Raw genomic sequence first — 14,633 nt, forward strand, 5'->3', positions numbered from 1 at the left:
CTGGAGGGCGGCAGCATTCAGGTACCAAGGGAATCAGAGGCACGACAGAAAAGGCATGAATCAGATGGAATGAGGCTAAATGAAAACCCAAACCCGCGGAAGGCCAAATGACAATGTATGGATGTCCCAACCCGACAAGAAGCAAAAGTGTCGATGTTCAAGAGTGACTAGTTTCCATAGATAGTCAATGATAAACCTGTTGTTGAATCCATCCTAGTAATAATTTAATGAGCCCTAGAAAGGAGAAGCTTGAGTCTCATCATGGTGACGAGTCTAATGTCATCAGGGTTTAACGAGTCTGACATAGGTAAAACTCGGAGCCTTTTTCATATTTAGAGAGTTTGAAAAAGACATGGAAAAGAAAACTCCAGGGGGGTCCTTTTTCGTAGATTGTGTCTCTCGAGCCCGAAAAAGTATAAAACAATACTCGAAAGAACCGCCCGACCATTACGATTGAGGAGTACTTTTCGTAACTAGTGACTTCGACCCGAAAAAGTAGAAAAGCAGTCAGAATCACGTCATTTCGGAACCAATAACGAGCTTGAAATGACAAAGGCCCGGCAATCTTTTCGTGTTTACACGGTTGGAAAAGAGCTTAAAGGCGACTTCCTCTGATTTCTTTTAACGAGTCAGGAGGGACAACTCGGCTATATTTTCTTTTTCAAGTCGGAAAAGAGAGTTAAAGACGACTTTTTCAGATCAAGTGTACACGAGGCTGACATAATTCCACTACCTGTAGCTCTGAACAAATCACGTCAAACATAAACCCATTTGATATAAAATGAACAATATACATAAAAACATAGTTAAAACCAAATTCTGACTAACCATGTGATAACAAATGAGAAAAAACCCACATTTACAAAATATAATTTTTTAATTCCCAAAAATTACTATAAAAAGGGGTTAATCCATTCATTTTTTTACCATTGTTACTGTTCATTCGACTGTGGAGCGTTTTGGAGCACCAAAGTTGGCGAGCTAAGTTCGGCCATGTTCGTCCACCATTCACCCTGAAACTTGTTCCAGGTAAACAAACCTCGTCCTGCGCTTCAATTCCATACCTTTTCCATGCATTTTGAATTTTAACTGCGTTAATTTAGGTGGACCTCGGGTCCGCGATGACCAAAAATGTTGACAGATAACGCGCTCCGATCATCGCGGAAAAGTGATGTACTTCCGCGATGACCGCGAAAAAATAGAACTAGCGACCTCGCGTCATCGCGTCTATTTTAAAAACAGACGTGATGACGACGCGAACTTATATTTTTATGCAAATTATGCGTTAAATTTTGCAAATGAAGTGCTAATCCATTTTTTCTCGTCATGCAGGTGATAATGGCATTTGTCTGGCAAGAACGAATGCATGATGACAATGATGTGGAAGCTTTCACCGATGTGGGGTGCTGAAATGCATTACGAGCATGCGGATTGCTCAAATTCTTCCTTACTCTGCACCTTCGGTCACAACCTGATTTACTGGAGCTACTGATCTAGGCTTGGAATCCCACGGATAGGAAATTCATCATCTGAGGCTGGGATATCAAGTTTGATGCTACATACATATATTTTTTGACTGGGCTATCCCATCGTGGTGAAAGGCCCATTCTGGAGGGGCAGCGACCCGGGGGCGATTCCTTAAAGATGCTGATGGCTCAAGTGTGCCCACGGGCATGCAAAACAAGGAGTGGGAAGGTGGCAATCCCAACAGTGGATGACGTGGTCCTTCGTGCTATGCTTTTCATGGTGACATGGGTAGCTGGCTCCCAAGCCCAACATGAGGCTTCGAAGACCCATCTCCAGCTGGCTCTTGAATGTCTCAATCCAACCATGTTTAACTGGGTAGAAACTGTGATGGAAAACATGAAGAGGAAACTTACCAACTGGCGTCGAGGAGAGACGAAGAAATTTGGTTATGGGTCAATCTTAGTCCCACTCATGCTGGAGCGGGTGCTGACACTGCAGTTACAAGACATGGATTTGGATTTTCCCAGACCACGTGAGCCTAGGGCCACACGGTGGGCACACGTCATGCCACGAGGAGGTGGTGGACGACCAGTGTCGTGGGGGACACTATTTCGAGAGTGGCTGGAGTGCCAGATGATCTTCATGGAGGATTGGCCATATGCTGGCATGGACTTCCATGGAGATCCTGACATGCAGCTGCCCGCTGGAGAGTAGTGGGATGATGGTGGTAAGACACTTGATCACATTTTTTGCATTTTATTTTTTATGATGTTTTTTGAATTTTTCATGTATATGTCCTAATAACGAACGCTATGGTATGCAGATGTAGGACTAGTGAGACCCATCGGGCTGGCTCCAAAGGCGCAGAGGGATGCGCAGGGCATCGCAGCACTAGCCTTGGCTCCCCTAGCTGATGATACGGTGGAGACAGTGGCCCGGAACCTTGAAGGCCTAACAATAGGAATTCCAAATTACATGGGGATCGAGGAGGTCCCCATAGCATTCTAGATCCACACAGTAGGAGTGGAACCCAGGGTGCACCACCTGTTGAGGTGGGTGGCATGGGTGATGGTATGCTATAGGGAGCATAACCCACATAGTAGACACCTAGGTTTTATGTCCTGCTGGTGATATTTTTTTTTTGAGAGACATGTGTCTCAAATGTATGGAGAACACAGACTCTATTTGGACATGTACACTTATTTTTTGAGCACCTTCGTGCGCGACATGAGTTATATATATATATATATATATATATATATATACATATTCCTATGGTTCATTATTATGTTTTACATGCTTCTTATATGCTGTTTTGATTACATGTTACACAAATGTCTATCTAATACATGGTTTTCCAATGCATCAGTTAACGTGTTTAATCTTTGTGGAATATGCTGATATGTGATAAAATCAAAATTCCTTTCTAACAATTTAACACATAAATACAACCTTAAAATCTGATGGTCTCTGATGGAATATCACCCATTGAGCTGGTGGACGACAAACTGAGAGTCCAGGTTCACAACCAATGTACGAATATCGAGATTAATCACCTCGGCTAGTAACTCAATAATAACATTATATTTAGCGACATTTTTCGTGGTACAACCTAGACAAACACCTTGAAGGTCTATCAACTCACCATGAGGATCATAGATCACCCATGCTGTAGAAGACAAGTTGCGAGTACTGCAGCAGGAACCATCAGTTAAACCAACGTAAGGTGCACCAGACATCTACACAAGAAGCAAAAGACACAATAAGCGGAAATCATGCCTACACACCAAGCGAAAACATGAAAACACACACACAACACACCTGCTAAAAACACACGTATGTACAAATCAAAGTGCATGAAATTCACGCATAATACTTTTTCAAGTAAAGCCCATTTCGAGGCTTATCCAGAGGATTCCCTTCATAATCAATCATCTCGTAGGCCCCTTTTTGCAAAACTCGCTTTACAATATAAGGCCCATGCCAGATGGGCTCGAATTTGCCTGCCCCCAGCTTATCATTTGCTTGATCGTAGAGCAGGACTAAATCTTCTTCAAGAAAAGAAAGAGGATGGAAAATATGATCGAAGTGAGTTTTCACTCTCTTCTTCTGTGCTTCAATAGCTAGAGAGGCTAGTCAACGAGTCTCGTCCAGCCGCTGTAGGTAGAGAAGGCGTTCTTCTACTGGAGTAGTGTTGGGTAGTAATTCGACAACTAATTTCAAAGAAGGGATCTCGCACTCGATGGGAAGGGTAGCCTCCAGTTCATAAACTAATTGGAACAGAGTGAAATCGGTGGCATCCTTCACAGAAGTTCGGTAGGCCCAAAAGGCAAAGAACAACATCAAGTGCTAGTTAGACATGTGCATGCCAATGGTACATTGAAGCATCGTGACTAGAACCTTGTTGACGACTTCTACTTGGCCATTGGCCTGAGAATAGTATGGAGTCGAGCTATCATGTCGCAAGCCCAGCTGGGTTGTTAGCTCAATCATCATGTGATTACGGAAATGCTTACCGTGATCAGTGACAATAGCCTGAGGGACTCCAAACCATGAAATAACATGATTAAACAAAAATTGCACCACTGTGTGACCATCTTCAGATAATGTGGGCATCGCCTCGGCCCATTTTGTGAAGTAATCAACAGAAACGATGATATACCCATGCCCCCCAGCCGAGCAAGGGTTACAGGTCATATAATCAATGCCCCATTTTGCAAAAGGACCAACGGTAACAACAGGGTGCAATGGAGCGGGAGGCACACACATATTCCGCTGGTAGATTTGGCACTCATGACAGGAGCGGATGGAAAGAATGCAATCCTTAAAGATGGAGGGCCAAAAGTAACCCGAACAAAGGATCTTTTGAGCAGTAGCATATCCGGACATGTGACCACCACAGGTGCCAGAATGGCAGTCATTTAAAACTCACTCAGCTTCCTCGAACGTTAAGCATCTGTGGAGAACATAGTCAGCGCCGAGATGGTACAGGGTGTCCCCAATAATACAATAGGGCTGAGACTGATGACGAATCCGTCATAGAGCATCCTTAGACACATCGGGACGAAAAGAGGACGTCTGCAAATAGACAATGATATCCCCGTACCAAGGATTAAGGGTGCTAATTAGGAACAGAGTTTCATCCGGGATATGATCCTCTAACCGAGAGGGTGCGGTAAGAGATGGCAAAGAGCAAAGTAACTAGGAAAAGACAAGGGATTTCTTAGACTTGGCGGTGGTGAATTCCAAGTCGAACTCTTGGAGGATAACAATCCACTTTGAGTACTTGCCCCCTAGCAGTTGACGTGACAGGATGTACGTCATTGGGTTGTAATCAGAAACCACTATCGTAGTACGCAACAAGATATAATGACGGAAACATTGGACATCATAGACGGTAGCCAATGCCAACTTCTCGACATAAGCGTATCGAGTTTCTGTATCTAGAAGATTGCAGCTGAGATAATAAATGACATGCCCAGTGTCATCGTCATCATCTTGAACAAGAACCATGCCAATAGTGGTATCGACAGCGGACAAATATAGAGTGTAGTCACAATGATAATTCAGAGGATGCAACAACAGAGTAGAAACAAGGAGAACCTTGAGACGCTTGAAGGACTCTTGAGCAGTGACATCCCAAAGAAAAGGGGTATCCCGCTTCAGTAACTGCGAAAACCTTTTGCCACTTCGGCATAGTTCAGAATGAATCGTCGTAAAAAATTTGCTTTGCCCTGTAAACTCTGCAACTGCTGCAAAGAAGCAGGGGGAGGTAGATTCATAATAGCCTCGACTTTAAGGGGATCCAAACGGATGCCCTCTCAGGAGACGATGAACCCGAGAAATTTGCCTGACTCAATGTAGAAGACACACTTATGAGGATTAAGCCTGATGCGGTAGTGTCGACAACGGAGAAAGATTTCGCGAAGGTGGGCGGGGTGGTCCTGACGTTTAGTTTAATGAGCTGGAAGATCATCCAGGTATGGTTGCACAATGTGTCAAATATCATGGAATGCATAAGACATTGTGCGTTGGAAGGTAGCATCAACGTTTTTCAAACTGAAAGGGAGATTTTTGTAGGCGAAAGTGCCCCACGGACAGATAAAGGCGGTCTTGTACTGATCGGTGGGCACAATATTAATCTGGTTATAACTAGAAAAACTGTCCATGAATGAATACATTTAACTCCCAGCACATTCATCAATGAGCTGGTCAATGAAGGGTGTGGGGAAGTTATCTTTGGGACAGGCCCAATTAATATCACGGTAATCAACACAGACTCTGATAGTACCCTGTTTTTTAGTCACAGGGATGATATTGGAAACCCAATCTGTGAGTGGGATGGGGCAAATAAAACCAGCCTTAAGAAGATTTTTGACTTCCGCTTTAATAGCCGCAGCCTTTCGGGGGTGCACTGAGCGTAAACACTGCCGGACAGGCTTAGCACCCGGATACATAGGTATCTCATGCACCACGATGCTAGGATCGATGCCAGGCATTTCTTCATAAGACCAAGCAAAGACATCACGAAATTCGCGAAAAATATTAGTATAGAGCTAAATATCCTCCGGAGTACAAGTTACTCCAACATGGATATGCTTGTTGATCCCTGATTTAATAGAGATGTCGATTGTCTGGGTTTCCGTGATGTTTCCCATGTTCCCTTCAGCAAAAACTTGATAAACTTGAATGGGTGTCTGAAGGGGTTGGGATGGGAGACAAGAAGCAAACCACTCGAGATAGGTAAGCATTTCCCGGTGAGCAGGGAGAAACGAGGAACGATGGTGATGATTAGACCAAGGGGGTTCCTCGAAAGACATGGTCTTGATAATGGCTTCATCACAAGGGAATATTTCCTTTAAAGGGTCTGAAGAAGCATCATCTCGAAGCCAAGGGGAATGAGTACGAGTTGAGAGCTCTGCTCGAAGGAGCAGGTTCAGAAGGTGGCACCAATGCAGTAACAATTTTGACGTAGTTGAGCTCGGCAGGACTCAACGGCATCTCATCACCCCATGAGTCTATCTGATTAGCGGGGGGAAGAACTCAAGGATCAAAGCGAACATAAATCATATTAATAGGAGTGACGTTAGGAGGTGGGAGTGAAAAAATGCCCACAAGGGTAGGATCTTTAAAGAGTCCAGCTCCCACACTCTCACATGGGATGGAGGTATGCTCCACGAAAGACACGTTTCCTTCAGAAGAGGAGGCGAAGAAAGACAGCTCGTCTACTATGACGATCTTCCCCTAATGAGGGAAACAAATGACATGAAATAGAGATGAAGCCATGGCTCGTATGGCATATGTCCAGCTTTGTCCCAGAAGAAGGTTGTAAGTAAGATTGGCATCAACAACTTCAACTTCCACTTCGACTTTCTTCCCTTCCAAAGTAATAGGAAAACGTTGGAGTATACCATAAGGGCGAGACTCTCTCCCATCAAAGGCTTCCAAGGTCATGGGAGATTGGCTCAGAGTCAGGGAACCAATAGCCTTCCAAAAAGCAACAGACATTATGCAATTTGAAGCACCTTCATCAATGACGGTATGATGAATCGTTTTGGAATTGATGATGACCTGAATAAGGAAGGAAATTTGGTGAGGCAGTCTTGGTATATGGCTCTCTAGGTCAAAAGTGATCAGATCCGAGTCGGCTGGGTCAATGCCACCAATGGCCGATAGGAAGGACTTCCTCTGAGAGGGGCAGCTTTGGAGAACTTCTAAAGCGGACATAGCTGACAAAGCCTGGGCTAATTCCTCAATGATGCTAGAATGCTGAGCAGCACGAGAATTAGGGTTGTTAGAAGATTTCTCGAGTACACATTTAGGAGGGGGTCGGATGGGCGTCTTAGTGCTAGGTCTCTCGATATGGAGTGGACCAGAACTAGACGGAGTGCCAGAGTGGACCTCAGGCTCCTTCTCGGCAGGTGACGGATACTCTTTTGCCCAAGTACTAATGTGGATGGGAATCGTCCCAGCCATAAACACTTGAGAACCAAATGGAGAAGAGGATTGGGATGGATCAGCCACCATTTGCGTTTGCTGTGAGGGAAAAGGCTCTTTGAGTACGACAGTAGTCCCAGGAGCACCTTTCAACAAACGACTAACTTCAGACTGCCTTGAATAGTATTTGGTATAGTGATCCTTGTCGCAGATAAGGCAAGGATACTTGGGCTTGCGTTTGGCACCTTCCTCGGGTGGAGGTTTAGGGGAATCCTGCTTAGGTTGATCAGCTTTGTTCTTTCCTTTTCCCTTCTTCTTTCCTTTCGAGGCTTTATCTGCCGTGGTGGATTGGACGACGTTAACCTTGGAAGTATTACCAGAATTGGATACAACTTGAGAAGTATTTTCATTCGAAGCATTTGAATTTTGCTTCCCAAGGTTCGCGGAAGATTTCTTGGAAGGTGGATTAACAGAACCAATGACGCCGTCAACAGATGGTGTTGGCAGGGTTTTGGAAGTTTCGGGTCTCGGGGCATCAGGAAAATAATCATATAGCATACCGGACTGGGAGTAAACCAAGTCAAGGTACTGAGCACGTGCGATAGCCTGCTCTTCAGTTACACATGCTCCCATGGCAATGTCCCAAGCTATCAGACCGACGAATGAGGTTGTGAACCAATCAGTCAAAAGTTGATCAGGAATCCAAAACTTAATGAAACGACAACGCTGTCTCCATTCATGGATATGATCGAAGATATGTGTAGTCGTTGTTTGTTTCAAGGATATCAGGAGGTGTGTGCCCATTTCATATCGAATTGGAAACTGGAAATGAGTTAAAAATGCCATAGCCAATGAGTTAAAATCCTGAAAAGATCCGTGAGCTAACTCAATATACCATTTAGCAGCAGAGCCAGTGAGGGTCCTTTGAAAAAGGTGGAGCCGGATTGAATCATCAAGCCACGAATTTGACAAACACCATAAATGATAAGTCATAACGTGGGCTTGGGGATCTTCTCCAGCTTTACCATCAAATTTGGGACAATCATCGAGAATCTTAGTTGGAACCAATGGCCAATACGGATTATGAAGGATAGGATCATTTGTCAGTTTGGACACATCCGGTAATTCCAACGTTGCTAAAAAGGGTAATTGAGGGTTAAAGGAAATCTGAGGTCGCAGGTAGGAGGTAGCACCAGAGTTCCAGCCAGCTGCTTATTGCCCCCATTGATTTTGTCCGGACGGATTTGGCCCAGGAGGGTTTTGTCCGTATGGATTTTGTCTATGGGGGTTATAGGATGGCTAACCTTGGATTTGTCCCCCAGCATTCCATTGATTACCAACTTGGCCTGCAGGAGCAACATACGGTTGCTGGTAATTCTAATAAGGACTCACCTGTAGTTGTTGATAATTTTGGTATGGGGCAAATTGAGTTTGCCCTTGGGATTGCTGGAAACCATAAGGCGGCTGGGCTCCAAACTGAGCCTGGGAGCCAGGCTGCATTTGATAAGCCAGTTGAGATTGAGATCCAACCTGCATTTGAAAACCAGATTGGGTCTGGAGCCCAGACTGGGGCTGAAAACCGGGTTGAGCTTGAGAAGCAACAATCATTTGAGTGCCCGGTTGAGCAGGCCCAGATGGATGTCCTTGAGAGAATTGAGGCTGAGCCATTTGGCCAGAAGGTTGACCTAGTTGATATTGAAATTGGCCCATTTGCCCAAAAGGTTGAACTTGCTGGGTATTGGGTTGTCCTTGCACAACTGAGGGCTATCTTGATGGACTGGATGGCTGAGTAGACTGGAGAGTTGGTTGACCTAATTGGATTTGAGGCTGACCAACTTGTCCAGATGGTTGACCAGACTGGATAGTCGGTTGGCCTTGCTGAACATAAGGTTGATCGACTTGCCCAGAAGGGTAGCCTTGCTGGACACCAGGTTGGCCTTGTTGCATGTAAGGTTGTCCCGGATTACCAGAAGGTTGCCCAAAATAGGTAAAAGACAGACCACCAGAGGCCAAAGGTTGTCCCTTGAAGGGTTGTCCTTGTGGGCCTCCAGGTTGCCCTGGATAAGGCTACCCATAATACTGTTGCCCATAAGAGGGTTGCGCATAAGACAGCTGACCTTGATAAGGTGGTCCTTGAAGATGTGCAGGCAATACTTTGCCACCGCCATAACTAGTGGTGCCCCAAGAAACAGATAACAAAATTGTGACCTCAACGGCGGGTTGAGATGGCAAGTGTCCGGGATAATAAATATGAGCTCCTCGAGAATCATAATAATGAAACGAATTTTGAGGATCCATATTCTGAAGAGCTTGTAAATATTGATCATATGCCCCCCTGCTGGAATGGAAGCAAAATAAGGTGGGGGACTCAGTGTAGGATCAACAACTCCAAGTACAAATGCCAATGGACCACTATTTGTTGATCCGAAAGAAGGTCCAGCAATAGTGGTCACAACTGAGGATGCACTAACGGCACCAACAATAGGGGTTGAAGAAGCCACACAGACAGTTGGAATAGTTGGGACGGAAGTGACAGACACATTGTGAATTTGAGGAATAAAAAAATCCGAGTTTGGAGTGACAGTGTGAGACCACATAGAACTCGTAAGGGAGGTCCTAGAACCCATAACATCCCTCAAAGCCTTATAGCGTAAAGGCAACGTGACACTAAGAGGGGTGATACAAAAAGGTGTAGTTTCTGTTGAGACGAGAATTTCAGTGCCCGTCGCAACAGATTCTTCACTCGTGATGGGGGATGTGTCCGCCATATCAGAAGAAGACATTGGGACCAAAACACTAGGAGGAGTACCGGGAATATCTTCTTCGGAAGGATCCCAAACGGGGTTCCAGTGAATACCGTAAGACTCTTCCTCTGGAGTGCGAGAGTTAATCAGTTGGATACTCAGAATAACGGGGAGAGTATCACTCACAACCGGTATCTCAGGAGCAATAGAAGAGGGAGACCTTGGTCACTTGGAACAGGAGACGGGATTGGTGATTCCACCAGGATGATGATTCAAAAACCCTAGGAAAACTAATGAGAAAGGACCCTACTCAAGCTAATGCAAACAAGATCTAACAGGGTAAATGTGAATCGCGACCGAATAAAGTTGAAGACACAGGAACAGAACTTGACCTTTTCATCTTTAAAGAGCCGAGAAAAGGACAAAAATATGACTCTAGTCGCCTTTAAATATTTAATGAGCCTGAAGTGACAAGTGCTCAGATGGACCTTTTCTTTTAGGGAGTCTGAAAAGGAACGAAAGTGACTACTCTGGAGAACTAGGCAAAAGGTTTACCAGACAAATCCGCAAAATTGCATATACACCTTGGCAGTCATATGAAAACCAAGGACTTTCCGTATGAAAATCAATCTTCCCGAATGCTGTGTTCGATATGTTACGGCTTGTAAGGCGGCAGACACGACTTCCTAGGGATAAAGGATGATAACCTAGTGGGGTTTTCCAACATATACTCGACGGTACATGGGAGCACAATTCCGTGCTAGACCACTATTGAGTCACAGAAGGAGGAATCGCCCAACCTTAAGTGGAAACAAAAGTGACTAGGTTTAATGACGTCGGAGCACATCTCTAGCCTAGACCTCTAAATAGTGTGTGTTATGTTCGAATGCATTTTTAGATTTATTCAGTTCATTTTAGAGTTGATCTTGGATTATGTTTTAGTTTTCAGGCCTTACCGTATGTATACAACAAATCCTAGGATGCAACTAGAATGAATGAATATCCTTTTTCTTCGATGAACACCTACCTACGGGAGGTTAGAGAGATCATTCCCAAACCAAGAAAATCAAGACAATAAAGGCAGTCACTCATTGCAAGTAGACATCAATTCCTAATGTGCACAGATACTACTAATGAGAGATTTAAACATTCACTTTCCAATATGTAAACTTGAAATGCAAATTCACTTTCACTTTCGTATACTAAATGAATGCAATTCTTTTGATCTTGATGTCCTTAAATCTAGAAGAAACAAATAAGAAACAAGCAAGTGTGGAAAAACAGTTGATCCAAACAATTGTGATCTATGTTCGGTAGTGAAGAGAAGTCGAATCAATGCCAAATATTGGTTCAATAACAGTCACTAAACAATCAACCAAAAACAAGCAAAGGGGAAGGCTCAATCAAACCAACAACAAGCTGCGAACAAATCTTTGAGCAAACAAGCAACCAAGCCAAACTGATCCAAAAGACTGGAAACAATGAACTAGGTCACATAAGCAAAAAGAAAGATTCATTCAACAAAACTCACAAAAGGGTGCCTCAAACATAAATAGTGAAAAACAAGTTATCAAACAAGTGAGAAAAGAAAGGGACCAACAGGACTGATGGACCCAGGAGGCAGAATTGAGAAAATCAATTCTACAGCAATCAACGTGGGTAATACAAAAGCAACAAGTGCTGATAAAGAACACAGTGCAGTAACAGAGCGATGTCAGCACGGAAGTACATGACTTTTCTGCGATAGTCCGATTTTCAGAACCGTCACGACAGTGAGGCATAATTACGTGATGAACAGGATATTACAAAAGGGTGGACGCGATGACATCGCGACTATTAAATTTAAAGCCATGATGATGTTAAAAACAATAACAGGCGAACCAAAACTCCAAAATAAAAAACAATCAATCCTTCAACCAAATGGATGTATTCCCAGATCAACCCAGGAAACTCATAACACTGATAACTAATCCCCAAACTTCATAAGAGACTAAACCAAAAAATCAAGACAAGAGTAAACAAGAAAAGAACAAAGGCCAAAGCTCCCCAGCGGAGTCGCCAATTTTTTATGCAGGAAAGTGTTCCCTCTGTGGACAGAGGCAACCCCTCTAGCCCTAGAGTGGGTCTAGTCACAAACAAGGATAGATCAACAATAGCTTTCCTTAAACAGTCATAGTTGGAGGCCTACCTCAATTGGTGTTCGATGGAGTTCCGTTGCATTGCTCTAGCTTTCGCTTCCTTCTCCTAATGAGTAATCAACCTGAAACAATGCAAAGGAAATACAACAAAGCACGTAACCGGAAACAACAATGATCTATTCACTCACAAAGTCAAGAAGTCATGAGCTATCAAGTACATTACATACAAGACATAGGAAAAAATTATTGATTGTATTAATAATGAAATAAGAGTAAGCTTACAACCAAAGACTTGACGTCACAAGCCTTCTCAGAAGGGTCCAGCCAGCATGTTCCTCAAGCATTCACTCTTTGAAGGTGGATCTCCCAACACACAAGTCTCTCTCACTCATAAGTTTCACACAAGATTAAGGGCACTTCACAACCTTCCACAAACTCTTAACAATCCCACACTTGTCACACTCACACCAGCTATCTAGCAAACTCACAAACACTAACAACGCTGCTCAACTAGCCAACTATCAGAAACTAGAAATGGTGAGAGTTTAAATAGGAGAAGGAGTCTCCATGAAAGGTGGAAGAGTGAGCTTATCTCCAAGGAAGGTAGCACAAATGATGGAATAGCCATGCCAGAGAAAGGAGGGAAATACAAACTATGCCAACAACCAGGTCTGGAGCCATCTGGAAGGCCGAATGTTGGAACAAATTTTCCCAATCTGGATCATCACGGGTACATCACTGTTCTATAGCACTGATATCACTATTGAATAATGTAGCTAGTCAGGTCATCGCTAAAGATTACAAACAATCTCGTGCTGGGACATAAAATTGGACCATTGCAGGAATCAGGTGTACTTCCACAATGGCAGCACTTCTGGACTATTCGGGAGTGCCCTTCAGTGCGTTTATTTAGCCAACAGACGTGATGAGGTAGATAACTTAGGAAAAGTGGGTCATTTGGCAACATCAGAGAGCATTTGTCTAATGTGAGCATGTTTCACTTGGACACGTGACATAGTAGGAGGACTAGAGTGAAGACAGTGACAAATTACTGTGTAACACCTAGAACAACATAGAGACAAGGAACATATTGCTTTTCCTTAAATTAAATAGATGACAGATTGAGGCCTACCTATAATCCTTCACACACTTCACTCCTTCTTTAGCTTGGAAACTCCAATTCCAGCTCTGATTGCCAAAATTAGTACCTGCATAGTCAGCTAACACAAGCCAAGAAACTACGAGATCTATGAAGTATCACCCAAGTACTTCATTTAATAAATCCACATGGTATTGAAATAAGTAAAATAACGACATCACATAGAGGAAAACAATGAATTCTTTTCATTACTATAAATGGAAGGAGATTACAACCACAAGTGTAAATTGATCTTGTAAAAGAGCTCCTCCAATTTTTTGACTTGTCCTTTCCTTGTCACAATATGCACCTCCAATTACCCTAAATGCATGAGATGATGACCACTCACTAAAACAACATAAGGGTAGAATCACTCTCCAAAATCCAACCCCCAACCATATAGAAGGCTGGGAATATATAGAGAAGTAGGGTAAGTTGGGATTTATTATCAAATTACCAATATACGGTAAGAGATACACCTTTGATGGAGGGATAGGATCAAAGGATAAGTGGTGAAAACTCCAAAGTAGGGTAGGATAGGATCCAAATGTTTTATCCAAGGTAAGTAGTTGTAACAAATTTTGGAAACTCCTAGAAGGGGAAGCTTCCAAAATCCCAATCATTCTCCTGGATTGATAGAACCAATGTAGGTGCAAAGGGGAGCAACCTACTGGTGACCAACACAGGCCATAGTGGAGCAACCTATAGGTGAAAACACCCCAATAGCATTACAGGGAGCATTGGTCCTCAAATTGGCTCAAATGATGTAGTTTAGGGCCGAAATTTTGGGAAATGAAAGGTACATGCTTAGGGATTTGTGCAAGATGGTGACAAGGGGTAATAGGATGTTGATTGATCCCATTAGGTGGATCACCGATTAGATGTGATAAAATGGCCTATAACAATGCTCTAAGTGTCCAAGAGTGAGAGAGAGATAATAGAGAGAGCTCCAAAACTGAATTGACAAAAAGGTTACCAACTGATCTTCAGAAGATTTTTTATTAATCAGACCTCTAATTTCTTCATTTTCCATTATTTTCCTTCAATTTCCTCCTCAAATTCAACTTGTGACCTTTCACCTTCCTTTTCTCCTATTTTCCATTATCTTCATAAATAAAATGCCAATTAATGCCTCTTGCCTTTCCAAAACCTTTTCCATTGCCTTTGTCAATTTTCTTAGCTATAATAAACCAAATGAACACCCACACT

The sequence above is a fragment of the Pinus tabuliformis genome, chromosome J (genome assembly GCF_031772625.1).
Source record: "Pinus tabuliformis cultivar Carrire ecotype Pingquan chromosome J, CPIR1, whole genome shotgun sequence".
NCBI lineage: Eukaryota > Viridiplantae > Streptophyta > Pinopsida > Pinales > Pinaceae > Pinus > Pinus tabuliformis.